At 42.8% G+C, this 19139-nt stretch overlaps 1 protein-coding gene across 3 annotated transcripts in view; it reads left to right on the forward strand.

Moving 5' to 3' along the window:
• Positions 1-11300: 11300 nt before the first annotated feature.
• LOC105479981 (MAGUK p55 scaffold protein 7) overlaps positions 11301-19139 on the forward strand; it is a 249974-nt gene continuing 242135 nt past the window's right edge. Inside the window, exon 1 of one of the 3 annotated variants that reach the window (XM_011738350.3) lies at positions 11301-11505. The gene's annotated coding sequence lies outside the window, so the exon portion shown is untranslated. The remainder of the gene's footprint in view (positions 11506-19139) is intronic. The other 2 variants (XM_071070317.1, XM_071070318.1) reach the window with 2 other exon arrangements.

Consider the following 19139-nt stretch of genomic DNA (forward strand, 5'->3'; position numbering starts at 1 on the left):
GCTCAGTAAATGTTTGTTGAATGAATGACGGTCATCAATGACTTAAGATGAAGTATCGTCAACACATAATAATATTGATAGAACCTAAGACAAATCAAATAGTGTGGAAATTAGAATATTTAGCATTTGCTAACAGGAGCCAGCCATTCTAAATAGCACAGAAGCTCTTAGTTTGAAAGGTTATTCAGTGCTGGGCATAGTGGCTCATGCCGGTAATCCCAGCATTTTGGGAGGCCAAGGAAGGAGGACTACTTGAGCCCAGGAGTTTAAGACCAGCCTGGGCAACATGGCAAAACCCTGTCTCTATGAAAAAAAAAATTAGCCCGTTATGGTGGCACACACCTGCCGTCCTAGCTACTTTGGAGGCTGAGGTGGGAAGATCACCAGAGCCCAGGAAGTTCAGGCTGCAGTGAGCTGAGATTGTGCCACTGTATTCCAACCTGGGGGACAGAGCAGACCCTGTCTCAAAAAAAAGTTATTATTTGGCTATTTACAGAGCATAATTAGAACCTTAAATTATAAATATCATAAATCGTTCTTCTCTGCGGGGATATTAACCGCTTTAGTCAATGCTTCAGCTATGTGATGTATATCTTACATTCTTAAATTTGTCACTATTTAGGATGTCTCTTTTTGGTTACATTTTTATTTTTTTTATTTTTCTGAGACAGAGTCTTGCTCTGTCGCCCAGGCTGGAGTGCAGTGGTGTGATCTAGGCTCACTGCAATCTCTGCCTCCCAGGTTTAAGAGATTCTCTTGCCTCAGCTTCCTTAGTAACTGGGATTACAGGTGTGCACCACCACACCCAGCTAATTTTTGTATTATTTGTAGAGATGGGGTTTCACCATGTTGACCAGGCTGTCTCCAACTCCTGACCTCAAGTGATCTGCCTGCCTCGGCCTTCCAAAGTGCTAGGATTACAGGCATGAGCCACCAGACCTAGCCTGGTTTTATTTTCTTAATGGTAGAATTTGCACTCATATGTATCAGAGAGTTAACACTGTTAAGTTCCTTTGTTTTCTGCTCATATACCAGGGACAGGGAATTTTTGGATAGAGGTGCTAGTCAGGAGAAAGCTTTGAGTTAAGAAAATAGACACAATTAAGTTAAAGAGTCCCATCTTCTACAGTAACATCTTTGCTGGAAGTGAAGCCTGGGTCCTGGAAACATCCTCTTTGTGTGTACATCCTCAAACTGCCCCTCCTGCTGTGGGGGCCCTGTTTTCTATGTTGCTATAGCTCATCCTTGCAAGTTTCCTAATCTTCAGTGTGGAACAAGGAGTTAGTTTTCAAGTGGTGAGATAAGGAAGCTTCTGCTTTCCAGGTCAGCACAAATTAATTAATGCTGGCATAGTTTCTAGAATAACATAAGTGGTGCAAGAGTCACTGCTTGCGACGCTCCCTTGGGAGAACAACCTGGTAAGTACAAAGATGACTGAGTTTAATTAAATCTAAATTCTGAATGACTCATTTCACTATTTTTTTCTCAATGTTTCCATCACTGGCTTTCTTTCTGAATATAAAATGCTTATTCCAATTATACGTGTTATGAAGTGTTCACGTATTTTGTTCTTACATAATGAGTATGTCTAAAAAGTGATGAGACTGGTTTTTTGGTACAAGGTAGAAGTGTTCTTAATTTATAATCATGTTGAGAGGTGAAGCCAGCTGGACTTCTTGGGTCAACTGGGGACTTGGAGAACTTTTGTCTTATAGGAGGATTGTAAAAGGCACCAATTAGCACTCTGTAGCTAGGATTGTAAAATGCACCAATTAGTGCTCTGTAGCTAGCAAGAGGATTGTAAAATGCAACCAATCAGCAGGAGTCTAAAAGTAACCAGTCGCAGGGAGGATTGAGAAAAGGGCACTCTGATAGGACAGAAACAGAGCATGGGAGGGGACAAATAAGGGAATAAAAGCTGGCCACCCCAGCCAGCAGCAGCAACCCGCTCAGGTCCCCTTTCACGCTGTGGAAGCTTTGTTCTTTGGCTCTTCACAATAAATCTTGCTGCTGCTCACTCTTTGTGTCCGTGCCATCTTTAAGAGCTGTTAACTCTCAACGTGGATCATCTCCATTCTTGAAGTCAGAGAGACCATAAAACCACTGGAAGGAACCAATTCTGGACACAATGCCAGAAAAAAATTGATCATTTTTTTTAAAAAAGCTAAATGCAAGTTAAAAAAATTATTTTATAATCCCAACTTCAAATACTATAGATAAGAACAGTATTTTCAAAGTATCCAAACAGGTTCAACTTACAGTTTTCTAGATATGGGCAAGAGGGAGGATGGAGCATTATTTGACATGAGAATCTCAGTGTTTGTGTTTGTGTGTGTGTATTAACACATCTATGCATTCTATTTAATTTTTTATTTTTGTAGAGATGGGGTCTTGCTATGTTGCCCAGGTTGGTCTTGAATTCTTGGGTTCAAGCAATCGTCCTACCTCAGCCTTCCAAGTTGCTGGGATTAGATGTATGAGACACCTTGCTCAGCTATATGTATATTTCAATCAAACGGACATATATATTACAGGACACAACTTGTTTGAATAATCAAAGACTAAATCACCAGGTAGAGGCTCCTCAGGTTAGCATACCAGCATTTAAGTAATTATCAGTCTCTTTAATGTGTTTTATTCAAGAAGTTCTTGGCTTTGTGACTGTAATACATATGGTCACATACTATGCTGGGGACCACATATAAATCAGTATAGAGGTATTTATGAGGTCGCTAGCAATCCAACTTCAGACACCACACATCATGCTGTCATTCACACCCCTATGCCTCAGAGTTATTAGGTCACTTTCAGTTTACATACAGAAGTCCTTGAGTATGCAGCCAGTTGCAAACTGCACGGAAAATCAATCTTGAAGGGTTGCCAAATAGACAAAAATAAATATAATGGATCACAGTCACTGCTAATACTTTAGATAAATGTGTCTTGCTCAGGTAAAACTGGTTGATGACAACTCTTTCATTTTAAAATGAGTTCCAAATGAGTTAGTTCAGTAAATCTTCACTGGATTCTTGTTATGTCTCCAACCTGTAAGCCACTGGGGATCCCATGGTGAATAAGTCAAACAAAGCCCCTGACATTGTGGGGACAGTTTTATTTATAAGCAAGATCAAACCTGTAATTTTAGCTAAGAGAAAAATACTTTAGGTTGGTGCAAAATTAATTGCGGGTTTTGCCATTACTTTTAAGTGGCAAAACCTGCAATTGCTTTTGCACCAATCAAATATATTCCCCACACTTACAGACTTAGAATTCTGATAAGGAGTCTAACAGATCAGTGAGGGGTAAAGTGGTTTATAGCTTTTTTCCAAAAATACTTGAGGGTCCTCTACCCTCACTAACAGGATCACTGCTGTAATGAGGTAGATCCAGGTGTGTGCATTTGGGGAGAGACTGTTACGCATTGAATTAGCATCTCAGTGCTTGTGTAATTTGAAAAGGCTCTTCAGGTAATTTTAATACTGTTGCAAATTAATGGTATAAGGAAATTAGTTTTTTCTCATGTTTGAGACGACTAATATGATTGTTCCTGCATATGCCCATGTTTACGGTATTCTGAATGGTATATAATTGAAAGTTGCTGGATTCTGGGTGACTCATGATGGTACCATGGTAGCAACGAGTTTGTGTGACAACGTAACAGAAGGAGATGCAGGCATGAAGACAGAACGTGGGAAAGTGGAGCAGGAACCTGAGCTGGGAAGAACTGTCTGTGTGTTAGGCCATTATTGCACTGCTATAAAGGAATACCTGAGACTGGATCATTTACAAAGAAAAGAGGTTTAAGGCCAAGTGCAGTGGCTCACACCTGTAATCCCAGCACTTTGGGAGGCCGATGTGGGCTGCTCATCTGAGGTCAGGAATTCAACACAAGCCTCGCAAACCTGGTGAAACCCCATCTCTACCAAAAATACAAAAATTAGCCGGGTGTGGTGGCAAGCACCTGTAATCCCAGCTACTTGGGAGGCTGAGGTAGGAGAATCGCTTGAACCCAGGAGGCAGAGGTTCAGTGAGCCGAGATTATGCTACTGCACTCCAGCCTGGGTGACAGGGCAAGACTCCGTCTTAAAAAAAAAAAAAAAAAAAAAAAAAAAAAAAAAAAAAAAAAAAAAATTTTAATTGGCTCCCAGTTCTGCAGGCTGGATGAGCATGGCGCCAGCATACGCTCAGTTTCTGGGGCAGCCTCCGGAAGCTTTTACTCATGGCTGAAGGGGAAGGCGGATCAGGCACATCACGTGATGAGAGCCGGAGCCAGGGTGCGGGGAGGGGAGATGTCACACACTTAACCAGATCTTCGAAGAACGCACTCACTGTCAGAAGGACGGCACCAAGCCCGGAGGGATCCTCCCCCACAACCCAAACACCTCCCACCAGGCCCCACCTCCAACACTGGGGACCACAATTCAATGTGAGATTTTCGGGGGAGAACATCTAAATGATATCAGGTTGTTAATGATAAGGTTCAACAGCCAAACACCATCAGAGACAAAACTACGGTCTAACTTGGTTGGGTTTATGAGCTCGTAACAAGAGGGAGTGCTCCAGGGGACCCACAGAGGGTCTCACCAAGGGAAAAAGCAGGGTTCTTGTAGGAATTGGGAGAAGGAATTGGAAGGAAACAGTGTTGTGATTGACTGAAAGCAGAGCAAGGTTTTGAGTAGCATTTTTTTTTTTTTTTTTTTTTTGAGATGGAGTGTCACTGTTGCCCAGGCTGTAGTACAGTGGTGGGATCTTGGCTCACTGTAACCTCCACCTCTCGGGTTCAAGCAAGTTCTCCTGCCTCAGCCTCCTGGGTAGCTGGGACTATAGGCACCTGCCACCATGCTCAGCTAATTTTTGTATTTTTAGTAGAGATCGGGTTTCACCATGTTGGCCAGGCTGGTCTCAAACTCCTGACCTCAGGTGATGTCAGTAGTATTTTATTAACATTTAGTAATATTTTTATTAACATGAGTTCTGGTGTGACAAATTCAGAGTTTTGTTTCCTTGGAGACCATAAAGTTAAATGTGGAATGCTGGGTCCCCACATCCCTGAACTGAAGGCTGGAAATCAAGATTGCTTCCTTGGGTCAAGTGACCCTCAAGCTTGGATCGTCCAGGCAAGAGTGGGTGTTCCATTCTCACTGATCATCAAATAGCAGTTTCTGACTAGTTTTAGAGTTTTCCAATTTTCTTAGTCCTGTATCCTTGGTATTAATTAACAATAGCAGTTTTTACAAATTCACATCAATATAGAAAAATGTAAAAAGAAAGTTTTGACCGAAGCAGGAAGAGACAATAGATGTGAAATTCTTTTTTATTGTTGGCCGTTAGCTTTTTTTTTTTTTTTTTGAGACAGGGTTTCACTCTGTTGCCCAGGCTGGAGTGCAATGGCGTGATCATCGCTCACTGCAGCCTCGACCTCCTGGGCTTAAACAATCCTCCTGCCTCAGCCTCCTGAATAGCTGAGACTACAGGTGTGCACTACCACACCGAGACAATTAATAGGTGTGACATTCTAAAATAAGTTGTCAGAGTGAGAAGCAAATCTTCAAAGGAAATATCCTAGCCCCTGGGTGACTCTTAAAAGTGCCTCACCCAAAATAGGATCATAAAAGGGCAGAGGAAGTGGAGTTCAGGAAATAATCTATGAAGATGTTTTCTCTGAAGAAAGCAATTCGATAACTCCTACTTCTTTGAGACCTTCCTCCTTGAACTCACTAGAGAGGCAGTGTCAGTAGGACCACAAGGGCAACTCGATTTGTGTCCCCTGGTATTTGGAGACAAATCTCAAGCGGAGAGGCTGAAGGTATTGGCTTGGGGCAGCAGTGGGGCAGGGGTGGAGAAAGAGAACACTGAAGACCAGTCTGCACAGAGCCAGCTGCACTTTTACCACCCATGGGAGTAATGGATGAATGTCTGAAAGACCAGATAACAGCTGTTTGTTAGAGAGAGCTGGGCTGAAGGTGCTTAAATCCTGCCTACAAGGAACACCTAGAGAAGCCTAGAGACCATTTCCCTCCTTCCCCTGCAACAGGAGACTATAAAGTGGCTTGCAGGGAATGAGAAAGCAAGGGGAAGTGTTAGAGAAAACTGCATTGCTTGGGTCATGAGAACTGGAGTCAGATGTTTCAAGTGCAGGTCTCTAAGAACCCAAGAAAGGACCCAAGAAGGAATCGCACGTTTTAGTCATTGTCCAGGCTTGGGGAGCAACCCCTGCTAGCAACACACCAGTTAAGCATGAACTTGCTAGTCCTGGACTCTTCCCCCTTCTTTTTGCAACCTGAATTTGAAGGGGATTCTAGGGGGATAAAGAGAAGGATCCTTTCCTGCTTTTTGGAGTTCCATAGCTTGGCTGCATGGGACCCTTTCTGGGGAGGTGGAGGGAAAGTGTAACTGTGAATGAAGCTTGAAGTGTTGATCAACGGCATTTACATTAAAATTAAAGCTGCATATTGTGATTTAAACTGACCAAATGATATTACCTGTGAGCCATCAGAAAAGTTTCGGGATCACCCAAGTTTTTATCCAGGGGTGGGGACAGATCTCCTCACACTGAATCCCTGTGGAAGGGATGGTGGCAGATCGAGGTTTGCCATCTGCTTCCCTTCACTCCTCTGTCCTGCTTGTTCTGCAAGCTGGTCTCATCTGAGCCCAGAGCAGCAGGCTAGTTCACTGACACTCACAGACTTGGCAGGAGCATTTACTCTTTAAATACATCGAGGTCAGGAGGTACACTTCAGACAGGGAAACAGGAAATTACTAGAAGACCTGAACAAGAATGGCAACTTGAAACTGGAAGAGACAAGGGTACTAGGTGTCTGGAAGCCAATTGAAGTAGAAAGATTTCTAGAGAATGTGGGAGATTACCATCCAAGCCTTCAGCCTTGGCCTCTAGGTCTCCAGTTTACTGTAAACAACAGGTGAAGACTTTCAGTAACTAGAAATGAAGCCTCATTGACTAGCGATTGAAAATGTCGGGGGTGCAATGAATGCCTGTCTGGTAATCTGCCCAGTGTGTCTTCTCTGGGAAACCTCTGCTCATAAACAGGGATGGGCCCTGGCAGCCATATTGGTCCCCTGAAGCTCCCATCACCTATGATTAGGGTTAGGGTTGGGCAGGTGATTTAGTCCCTGTGGGTGCAGCTCTGGAACATCATTTCTCTGACACTGGGACATAGGAGCCAGGAAAGCTGGTTGTCAGAATAGAAGAACAGAGCACAGGTGCAGACAGAGCATCTGCTATGGAGAAAAAATTCCACTGAGTTTCTCCTGGCTTTTCGGGTCTGGGATCTGGGTCTTCCTGAGGGCTAACTTATTTTTGCCCTTGGGTTCTACTATACATCTAATCTATCTATCAGCTTTCTATTATCTATCTATCAACTATCTATTATCTATCAACTATCTATTATCTATCTATCATCTATACTCTGTTGCCCAGGCTGGAAAGCAGTGGCACAATCTCTGTTCACTGCAGCCTAGAACTCCTGGCCTCAAGCAATCCTCCCACCTCAGCCTCCTGAGTAGCTAGGACTACAGCTGCATATCACCATACCTGGCTAATTTTAAAATTTTTTAAAAGATGTCTTGCTATGTTGCTCAGGCTGGTCTTGATCTCCTGGCCTCAAGTAATCCTTCCACCTTGGCCTCCAAAAGTGTTGAGATTATGGGCATGGGCTACTGTACGCAGCCTCTTCTATTTACATAATGAATTTCTGTCCTCTATTAGGGTGAAGAGATAGCTTTTCAGTGACTTTGAAGCATTGTGCCAAATATTTCAAACATTTTAAAATCTTCTTACTTTTTGATTTATTTAGTTGCTGCAAATTTTGACTTATCTGTCACTAATCGGCTGGATGTACTGAGATACTTTGACATTTCCTAATGCTTGGCGCTTTCTCTTTCTGGCCCTCCATAGTGAGGGCTGGCTGTCTTCCCTTATAGGTATCTGCTAACGCTGGAGGCTCAACTGATAAAGACAGCCATGCCAAGAAGCAGACAGAAAGGCTGGGGCTAATAGAACAGATCTCTACTCCAGGGGCTTTAACTCTGTCCTAGTTCTGGTCAAACAGGATTAATACTGCTCACTGTTACTATCCTAAAAGGATTGTCATGGTTAAAAGTGGGCATTTACTCTTTTCAGTGTCTTTTGTTGCTGGAATAAAGGAGATAATAATACGAAACAAAAATCAGCTTGCTTCTCCTCATATTTTGCCCAGCTCCCAGGCATTCAGAATGTCGTTACTAATTAGACATTTGTTTTAACATTCTGGGTCCATCCAGGCTAGGCAAGCTTGTGATGTGGGGAAAGTTGACTCGTTATGCAATGGTCCCTATGGCTTTGCATTAGATTCCCTGCTCCCTCGCAGGAGCTGAATGCTCTTCTGTTGTTCTCTGGGTCTAGAACCCTGTCCCTTTTCTCTGGGATGGCTCCTACTGATTTTTCAGCTTATTCCTCATTTGCTGCAGGACAGTCTCCTTGGCCCCATAGTACTTTTGATTTCCCCAGCATCTGTGCAGTAATAGTTTCTCTATAGATCCACCAGAGTCTTGTCTTATTCATTGTTATATCCACAGATCTAACCTATTCCTAGTAAACAGTAGGTTCTTCCTGGATGTATTCCTGATGGATTGGCTTAATGAATGAATGCTCATTTTACTGGTGTCTCTGAAAAAGGAAAAAAAAAATAATGATTTTACTCCACTATCAGCAACTTGATGTTGCCCCTGTGAGGAATCCTTGTAACAAAATACAAACTTCTTATCATTGCCTACAAGGTCCTCACCTCCTTCTCCAACCTGTCTAGTAGCACTCTCCTTATGCACCATGATACCCATGCTGGCTTTCTCTCTCTTCCTGCAATACATTACTTTTCTTCCTATTTCAAGGCCTTTGTTCTTGCTATTTTATCTGCCCTGGAGTTTTGCTAAGTTGGTGTTTTCTTTTCTTTTTTTTTTTTTTTTTTTGAGACGGAGTCTCACGCTGTTGCCCAGGCTGGAGTGCAGTGGCGCGATCTCGGCTCACTGCAAGCTCCGCCTCCTGGGTTCACGCCATTCTCCTGCCTCAGCCTCCTGAGTAGCTGGGACTACAGGCGCCCGCCACCGCGCCCGGCTAATTTTTTGTATTTTTAGTAGAGACGGGGTTTCACTGTGGTCTCGATCTCCTGACCTTGTGATCCGCCCGCCTCGGCCTCCCAAAGTGCTGGGATTACAGGCTTGAGCCACCGCGCCCGGCCAGTTGGTGTTTTCTTATTTAGGTGGTGCCTCAAATCTTAGAGCATTTCTGTTAGATCATTTTTCCTTAAAGCATTTTTCTCCCTTCCCCAAATTAAGTGTGTCTGCCATCCCTCTGGTCACGTTTTCTTCTTTGCCCTGATCTCAGTCTGCAAGTTCATCTTTTTATTGGATCATTGTCCATCTTCTACTGATAAAAATAGCTGCAAGTCTGTCTTGTTCAAGGCTATACTCTGAGTGCTTAGTAGAATGTCTCATTCATTGCAGCATCTAGTATTTGATAATATTGATTACATGTTTGATGAGTAAATGAAAAAAAGAATAATCTTAGACATAAATTATTTAATCCCAGTGAAAGAATGTTAGTGGTGGTGGAATTTCAGGTGTTATTGTAGAAGAAACTTTTGAAGGGTATTCCTTCCAGTTTGTTCATATTAGGCTAAGTTCCTCTTCTTTTCCTTATACTATGTAAAAATATTAGATCTCAAAACTATTTGCTCAAAGTACTTTAGGACACATATTTTTAGACTACAGTTTAGAATTATGGTTATTAGAAAGGTTTGGTAAAAACTCTTTTTGTTAGGCAACAAGGTTACTCTGTCCTCCAAAGAGCTTTACCTTATTCTCAGGAAGTAAGAGAGAAAAAATAATTTTTTGTCTTCTTTGTATCAGCTGTTTTGCCCTCACTTCTCTTTAAGTTTATGTTTACCTTAACATTCCTTTCCTTCCTTAGGTTTGCTATCTCCATTTTTCACTATTACGTAATTCACAGAGTTGCTGGGGTAAGTGCTTAATTTCAAATAGCCTGTTTTAGAACTTTGTGAGAATGACAAGAACAAACAGAACATTAAGGCAGCTAGAGAGAGTTAAGTGAGAGTGGTCCCTAGGTGAGAAAATCTTCCTGCCTTCTAGGCTGACACCAGTTCTGGGGGATGTGTTCTGAGAGCTTATATTAACTGCAGGTCATTGCTCCTTATCTCAATCCCCTTCCTCTCCCTTCAGCTTTCTATTCAAAATCTCTGATCACATCTTGAAGTGTTGTCACATTATTTTTTTTTCTGATAATTCCCTCCATTAGCTGAGCTTTCCAATTTATATTACCTGATTTTTTTTTTTGTCTTCTGCTTTTTAAAACCCCTTTTTCTAAAGCTTTATTGATTGTGTACTTTGGATTCTAATTCTTCCTATCAGAGTCTTTCTTTAATTCTGTTTGCACTGTGGTGCTGTCTACATTATGTGTTGGTTACATGATAGGAAGGAGTATGGGGGCAGCTCGGTCACATCTGTAAAGTTCTTTAAGAGAGCTGAAGGGCGCTGATACCAGTTCACGTTTTTTTGGGTAGCCCTCAGATATTGAGCATGTTTACTGTATTTTCTTCTATTGTGAAAGAATCAGTTCTCTGAATTTCCTTAAAGTTTGTCTTTACCATTCTCCACACTCTACTTATTTTTCTATTTAAGAATTTTTTTTTCTAATCATGTAGTACATGTTCAATATAGAACACAAAAAGGTAATAAGAAAAAAAGTCACCTACAGTGTCGCCAAAGGTGAAAACACCTTGTCTTTCTTCGTGCATAACAATATCCCTCTCAATCTTATGCAGCATTTTTAAACCTAGGAGACCTCTCTAAATCCAAACGAAGTTAAAGATTACGTTATTCACCAAGTTCATACTGAAATTAGAGAATCGCAGGAGCTTAAGAAAATGCGCATCTGGCGAATGAACCTGGGAAACGGGGTTCTCTTCAGGGAGGTTGCTCGTCCATGAAACACACCCCAGCCTGCAGCCACCTGGGTGTGGGGAACCAAGGGCTAGCGAACCAGGCGGGCAGGGGCGGAACTTGCGGGGACTGCGGGTAGGAGGAGGAACTACAGAGCTGTCACCAATCAGAGCCCAGCTTTGTTTTCTCTTGCCGACCAATGAGGGAGTTCTGCTGGAGGGGCTGTCTTCAAGTATGAGACGCCTACCGCCTTCGCAGCCTATCAGCAGGCCCCTCTTACCCTGCGGGCGGTGCGGCTCCGCCCCGCCCCTCCAGCGTCGGCCCCGCCCCCCCGAGGGTGGGGGCCGTGTTGGTTACTAGCAGGGTTGGAGGCGGGGGCCGGGCTCCCACTGGGCTCGTGCGTTCTGCGCCCGCCGCGGCGGTGCAGAGCCCGCTGGCTCCCGATTGTCCTCTGCGGCGGTGGCGGTCGCTGTCTCCTTGCCTCGGGGCCCGGGGCTGCAGGGGCCAGAGCGAGTGCGCCTCCTGCTCGCCGACCGCGGCTGCCCAGAGCAGGTAATGGGGCGCCGCTGGGGAGCGCCTGTCTGAGCCCCGGGCTAGGTGCGGGCGGTGGGTTCGGCCCCCGAAGCTGCTCCCAGAGCCGGCGACCGGGCCGAGCGGGGCCCCGGTCCTCCGGAGCCTCCTGCCGGCCTCTAGGCGCCTCAGCCCGGGAGCCCGCGGCGGGCACCTTGCGGGGAGGTGGGGGCGGGGCCGGGGCAGGGGCGGGGCCGCCTCGGGCGGGACCCTGAGGACCTCTGGAGACCCCTGGTGACTCGCGGGACTCCGGGCTGGGGCGGCGACGGGGCTGACCCAGGGCGGGGAGGACCGGCAGGTGGAGGGAGAACTGCGGAGTTGAGTCAGAGTCCGGCTCCTCGGGGAAAAGAACCTACTGAAAGGGAGCGATAAGCTGGCTGGCTTCTTTTTTTTCTTCCCCTAAGCCAGAAAGGCGTCTTCACTTGGATCGTGTTAATTACATGTTTTCTGAGAACAGGCGTTTGGCCGTGTAATGCTGTCTACACGATAGCATTATTTATTTACTTATTTACTATTTAAAAAATTAAAAGCAGCCTTTAGCGTGAATCTGTGTGGGGGCTTTTGCTGAAGTGACAGGTAGACCCAGCCGAGTAACTCACCTTTGTCTGGGCTGAAGTGGGGAGCGGTGAAGTAGGAATGAGGGGGAGGAGTGTTCGTGAGGAATGCCTGTGCAGGTTTGAAAGGATTGTGGGGGTGGGACCACTGTTTCTGTCACTGTGCCATGGGTGGGAGTAGAATTGTGATTTTTTTTTCTTTTTCTAATTTTTAAAAACAATATTCACATTAAAAAAGGGGGGGGGGGGCTTTCCAAAAACAGTCTCTGAACTCGAGGCTTTGGGGATGCACCTGCTAGTCAGGCAGTAATAGTTTGCAGGTAAATCCTGGGCTATTAATTACGTGATTTGATTTACTTATAAAGAAGTATCTTGAATTGTTGCTACCTTTCCTTTGACGTGCTCAGTATATTGCTTGTTTACAAGTGAATTGATGAAGGTCACTGAGTTTTAGCGGTAATGTCACAGCGATGGCCCTTCGAGAGTTTTCTATGCTCAGGTTCACTCAGGTTTTACAAAAACAGTATTTCCACCTAATTGTGAAGCTCTTAGCACTGTATCAATTATACAGTATGCCATCCTCCTACTCTTCTGAGGCAGGCTGTGCGTAGCATGTCCATTTTACAGGTATGTCAACTGAAAGCCCTGGAGATGAAAGGAATCCTGCCTCAGTTTACTCCTACTTTATTTTATACCTGTAATGGATGTAATCCAAAATCTGGGTAAGATTCCTGCCATCAAGGCAGCTTCTGCATACCAATTCGATCCTGTGTACACAGGTCAGAGGTGGAGATGGTTATTTTCAAGTAAAGGAGTATTGTCTCTGAGGTTTTTCTTTCCATCCAGGTTGCTAAGCTAGTTTGAATTTCAGGTGAAAGGTAATTTTCCACATAGGCAAAACAAACAAAAGTTAGTAGTGCTGTGTGAAAAATCTCTATTTTAAATTTTGGGAAGCTTTCCAAATTAGAGAACCTTATTCGTGTTTGCATCTCTAGCTCAGCATCGAATTTCGGTACCGTTTTTTGAATTGAATAGAAATAATTGATATGCAGAAGGAAAATACTAATGAAGTGAAGTGCATTTTGATCATGACTTATTACTTTGTTTTGGGAAGTGTTTACTGTACATTTATAGATGGGTTGAAAATTAATTTCTTGATTAGAATACCTCGACTAAAGGAGTTTGGGCTTTAGTGTGGGACAGGCTGAAATGGGTAGTTGGAAGTAATCTCTTGCATGATGTTAAGGCTTAGGGAATTCTAGAGAATTGTTAGGTTATGTTAAATTTACTAGTTATCAGGAACATGAAAATGTCTTACGGATTACTGAAGGGAACTCTTTTTTTTTTTTTTTTTTTGAGGTAGAGTCTCACTCTGTTGTCCAGGCTGGAGTGCAGTGGCTCATTGTGATCTCTGTCTCCTAGGTTCAAGCGATTCTCCTGCCTCGCCTCCCAAGTAGCTGGGACTACAGGTGCATACCACCACGCCCAGCTATTTTTTTTTTTCCTGTATTTTTGTAGAGGTGGGTTTCGCCATGTTGGCCAGGCTGGTCTCAAACTCCTGACCTCAAGTGATCTGCCTGCCTTGGCCTCCCAAAGTGCTGGGATTACAGGCGTGAGCCACTGCACCCGGCCTGAATGTAACTGTTCTAATCATGAAGTTATCTATTGTTTTGTGGCTAATACCTCTGTTTCATATGTACATTTTAGCATATTCATGTAACATATAAGGCAACTCTTACACAAGGCTGTCACTCTAGCCCTGCATTTATTTACTGATTTATGTTTTAGTGGCTTTATTTAACTTTTACTCTCCTGTCAAAATTTCTGGCACCCAAGCAAAAATTTCCATAAAGGAACTTTTATCATCTGTTGATTATACAGAAAATGAATCATTTATTCTCATAAGCCCAGCCCTCTTGCAGTGTGGGACACTGGAAAGATATTTTGGCTGTTTTTAAAGTATTTGCCTGTATTCTTACCTGAAGGTTTGACTCCTCCCACTCCCCCAGTGGTTTTCAGAGTTTCTGTGACTTTTTTCTTTTTTTAAATTAATTACGACACTACCTGACTTCCACTAGATGGTGCACTGGGGGCTGCTTATTGGAGTTTTCAAACAGATTTTTGTTTTTCCTTGTTATAAACATTTCACTGAAAAAGATACAAAGGTACTGCAACTATTTCTCTCCTAATTACAATACAGACAGAGTTGTAATGAATGACTTAAGTCTTGAGTTTTATTAGATGGGATCCGTTCAGAAGGAAAGGGTATTCCTTCACTTTGAATTAAAAGTGAAGGAATTTGTTAGTCAGGCTTGCTCTCTGAAGATACTGTGTTTTTTACAAACTGAAGGTTCGTTGGCACCCCTGCAAGTCTATTGGTGCTATTTTTCCAATAGGTATGTTCATTTTATGTGTCTCTGTCGTATCTTGGTAATTCTTACAATATTGCAAACCTTTTCATTGGTATTCTATCTGTTATGGTGATCTTTGGTCAGTGATCTTTGATGTTACGATTCTAGTTGTTTTGGGGCTCCATGAACCACACCTGTATAATATGGTGAACTTAATTAATAAATGTTGCCTGTGTTCTGATATCTCCACCAACTGGCCATTCCCCATCTCTCTTCCTCACTCCAGGCCTCCCTATTCCCTGAGACACAACAATATTTTTTTTTTTTTTTTTTGAGACGGAGTCTCGCTGTGTCGCCCACGCTGGAGTGCAGTGGTGCGATCTCTGCTCACTGCAAGCTCTACCTCCCGGGTTTACGCCATTCTCCCGCCTCAGCCTCCAAGTAGCTGGGATTACAGGCGCCCGCCACCTCGCCTGGCTAGTTTTTTTTTGTATTTTTAGTAGAGACGGGGTTTCACCATGTTAGCCAGGATGGTCTCGATCTTCTGACCTCGTGATCCACCCGCCTCGGCCTCCCAAAGTGCTGGGATTACAGGCTTGAGCCACCGCGCCCGGCCGACACAACAATATTGAAATGAGGCCAATTAATAACTCTATGTTGGCATCTAAGTATTCAAATGAATGGAGAGTCGCATGTCTCCCACTTTAAATCAGAAAGCTAGAAATGAGTGAGCTTAGTGAGGAGGTCATGACAAAAGCCAAGACAGGCCAACATCTAGGCCTCTTGCACCAAACAACCGAGCTCTGAATGCAAAGGAAAGGTTCTTGAAAGAAATTAAAAGTGCTACTCCACTGAACACCCCAATGATAAGAAAGTGAAACAGCTTTATTGCTGATACAGAGAAGGTTTTAGTGGTCTGGGTAGAAGATGAAACCAGCCACAGCATTCCCTTAAGCCAGCAGAGCAAAACCCTAACTCTTCAATTCGCTGGAGGCTGAGAGAGGTAAGGAAGTTGCAGAAGAAAAGTTGGAAGCTAGAAGAGGTTGGTTTACAAGGTTTAAGGAAAGAAGCTGCTTCCCTAACATAAAAGTGCAAGGTGAAGCAGCAAATGCTGATATAGAAGCTATAGCAAGTTATCCAGAATATCTAGCTAAGATCATTGATGAAGGTGGCTACACTGAACAACACATTTTCAATGTAGACGAAACAGCCTTATATTGGAAGAAGATGTCATCTTGGACTTTCTTAGCTAGAGGGAAGTCAATGCCTTTTCTCAAAGGCCAGGCTGACTCTTTTGTTTGGAGCTAGTGCAGCCGGTGACTTTAAGTTGAAGCCAGTGCTCATTTACCATTCCAAAAATCGTTAAGCATTATGCAAAATCTACTCTGCCTGTGCTCTATAAATGGAATGACAAAGCCTGGATGACAGTACATCTGTTTACAGCATGGTTTACTGAATATGTTAAGCTCACTGTTGAGACCCACTGCTCAGAAAAAAAGGTACCATTGAATAGTGCTGTTCATTGACAATGCACCTGGTCACCCAAGAGCTCTGATGGAGATGTACAAGGAAATTAATGTTTTCATACCTGCTAACACAACACCCACTCTGTACCCATGGATCTAGGAGTTATTTCAACTTTCAAGACTTATTATTTAAGAAGCACATCTTGTAAAGCTATAGCTGCCATAGATAGTGATTCTTCTGATGGATCTTGGTTAAGTAAATTGAAAACCTGGAAAGGAGTCACAGTTCTGGATGCCATTAAGGGCATTTGTGATTCAAAGGTGGAGGTCAAAATATCAACATTAACAGGAGTTTAGAAGAAGTTGATTCCAGCCCTCATGGATGACTTTGAGGGGTTCAAGACTTCAGTGGAAGAAGTACCTGCAGATGTGGTGGAAATAGTAAGAGAACTAGAATTAGAAGTGAACCCTGAAAATGTGACTGAATTGCTGCAATCTCATTATCGAACTTGAATGGATGAAGAGTTGCTTCTTCTGAATGAGCAAAGAAAGTGGTTTCTTGAGAGGGAATATGTTCTTGGTGAAGATGCTGTGAACATTGTTGAAATGACAATGAAGGATTTAGAATATTCTATAAACTTAGTTAATTAAGCAGTGGCAGGGTATGATAGGTTTGACTTCAATTGTGAATGAGGTTCTACTGTGGGTAAAATGCTACCAAAAGAGAAATCTTTTGTGAAAGGCAGAGTCAGTCAATGTGGCAAACTTCATTTTTTTTTTTTTTTTTTTTGAGATGGAGACTTGCTCTGTTGCCCAGGCTGGAGTGCAATGGTGTGATCTTGGCTCACTGCAACGTCTGCCTCCCAGGTTTAAGAGATTCTCCTGTCTCAGCCTCCCGAGTAGCTGGGATTACAGGTGCACACCACCACGCCTGGCTAATTTTTTGTATTTTAGTAGAGACGGGGTTTCACTGTGTTGACTAGGCTGGTCTTGAACGCCTGAGCTCAGGCAATCCACCCGCCTCGGCCTCCCAAAGTGCTAGGATTACAGGCGTGAGCCACAGTGCCTGGCCTCATTGTTTTCTTATTTTAAGAAATTGCCACAGCCATCCCTTCTTTCAGTAGCCAGCACCTTGTTAAGTCAGCAGCCATCAACATCAAGGCAAAACGGTCCACTGGCAAAAAGATTTCGACTCCCTGAAGGCTTGGATGATCACTAGCATTTAAAAAAAATAATAAAGCACTTTAAAATTAAGACCTAATGCTATTGCCAGCATAATAGACTATGGTGTATGGTAAATATAACTTCTGTATGCACTTGGAAAGCAGAAAAATTTTTGTTGCTCGCCTTATTGCAGTGTAAGTTTTACTAAGGTGGTCTGGAATGGAACACGTGATATCTTCGAGGTATCCCTATGATTTCAGAAATAACCTCTCCTATTGAACCCTCTGATTCTCCCTGTGTTCAGAAACCCAGACCAAAGTGTAGATGTATTGGTCTTTATTTATGAGTAGTCGAGTAGTTTTTAATGGCTTGTGTTTTGTTTAAATTTTATGTAAACTGGGACTTAGCTCTTTGAGCAGTCTTATGCTTTGCTCTCTTAGATTACTGATTCTTTAAAAGAAGTAGTAAAATGCATATGTGTGGCAAGATTATTTGCTACCTACTATGAACAGATGCTTAAGTAAAAAAACAAAAAACAAACAAAAAACCAAGATGTTTTCCCAGGCATATAAATGTTTTTTTTTCTTGAAGAGGCATTTAGTCTTCCTATTTAGTAGAACATTATCAGCTTGCTTTACTTATGAAAGAGAGGAGACCATTCTTTTCTCTCTGAAGATAGGAGCTATTTATCAGGCTCATTTATTACTGATTGGGTTGCTTGTTACTGACGGTTAGAGAAGGGAGATGAAAATACATAGCGGTTGCAATACCCATTTTGGGTATAGAAATGGCAATGTTAGTGGAGATTAAAGACTAACTGGTACGATTGCATTTTGCAAGATGTTTTGAAGACAACTTTGGACTTTGATAGGAATCCGAGAAAGTCTTTCAGTGGTTGGGGTGTGTGTATGTTTATTTCAGTTGCACTGAACTGTGGATGGGGAGGAGAGCAATGGTAATTTGTTTCTTACCAGAACACTGCTAGTTCTCAGGGGGTTTGATGGAGATTTGGGAGAGAGAAAATAAATAGGATTCAGCCCTTCTAGGAAGGTCGTTCTTGGCAGTGCCTTCAGCCCTTAGGAGAATGTGGGCATGGAAAAGGTGGGTGGTTGTAAGTAGCCAGGAAGATTAAAAGGCTGATTCCTAGAGCTCTCTTCACCTTTGATGACCTTAATCAGGTCATTAAGCATTTTAAGACAGATTTATAGCTCTCCGGTGGTCCAAGCTTGGACTGAGTACTCCTTAGTCTTCAATTTTATGTTTTAAATTGTTGGAATAAGTAGAAACCTGAAATTTATAAAATTACTGACTTGAGCATGCAAGTGAATCGCTTCATGGAGTTATTTGGCTTATGGTAGATTTCAGATTATGGTAGGTGCTTGAATATACTTATTTCTCATACTCTTTCTTCCATCCGTTTAACAACAAAAAAAGGCCTTATTAGAAATAGGCAACCTTGAATACACATAGAGCTGTACGGCTCAAACTGAGTACTTGAGTTGGGGAGAAAAGACTCCTGTTCCAGGTACAGCTTTGAAAAGAGAAGGGTCAGGTAGGATGCCGTACACGGCAGGTGTGTGCAGGGACAGGGATAAAGTGAACCCCTTTTGCTGTGAATATTATCAGAAGGTCTGATGTGTAATTAGACATCCCTTAGCTTCACTCCTGATAAAAACACACTCTTGGACAGTTTCTCTGTATGTGCACTTAAAGCAGTTTGAATCTTGTTAATCAAATATTTCTCGGGGTTGTAACTTCTTTTTTGGCATTGGGAAGGCTGTTGAAGTCATGTAAAAATTTGGAGTTGAGCCTGGGATCAGAATTTGGAGTTACGGCCCAAGATTTATCAACTTCTGCTATATTCAAGATGTTGTTTTTTCTCTTCCTATTATGGCTTCCGATTACTTCTGAAGAGTGAGTTCAGACCTCTGTGCTGTAACGCTCATCAGAGTATCCTTTTTGTATGTAGTATAATCAGGATAGAGAATAGGCATTTTATCAAGTTTGGGAGAAAGACGTTGAGTAGTGAGGAAATGAATTAACACTATTTTGATTTCTTCATAGTCGTTTAAAATCAGATA

Source organism: Macaca nemestrina, chromosome 9 (genome assembly GCF_043159975.1).
Source record: "Macaca nemestrina isolate mMacNem1 chromosome 9, mMacNem.hap1, whole genome shotgun sequence".
Taxonomy (NCBI): domain Eukaryota; kingdom Metazoa; phylum Chordata; class Mammalia; order Primates; family Cercopithecidae; genus Macaca; species Macaca nemestrina.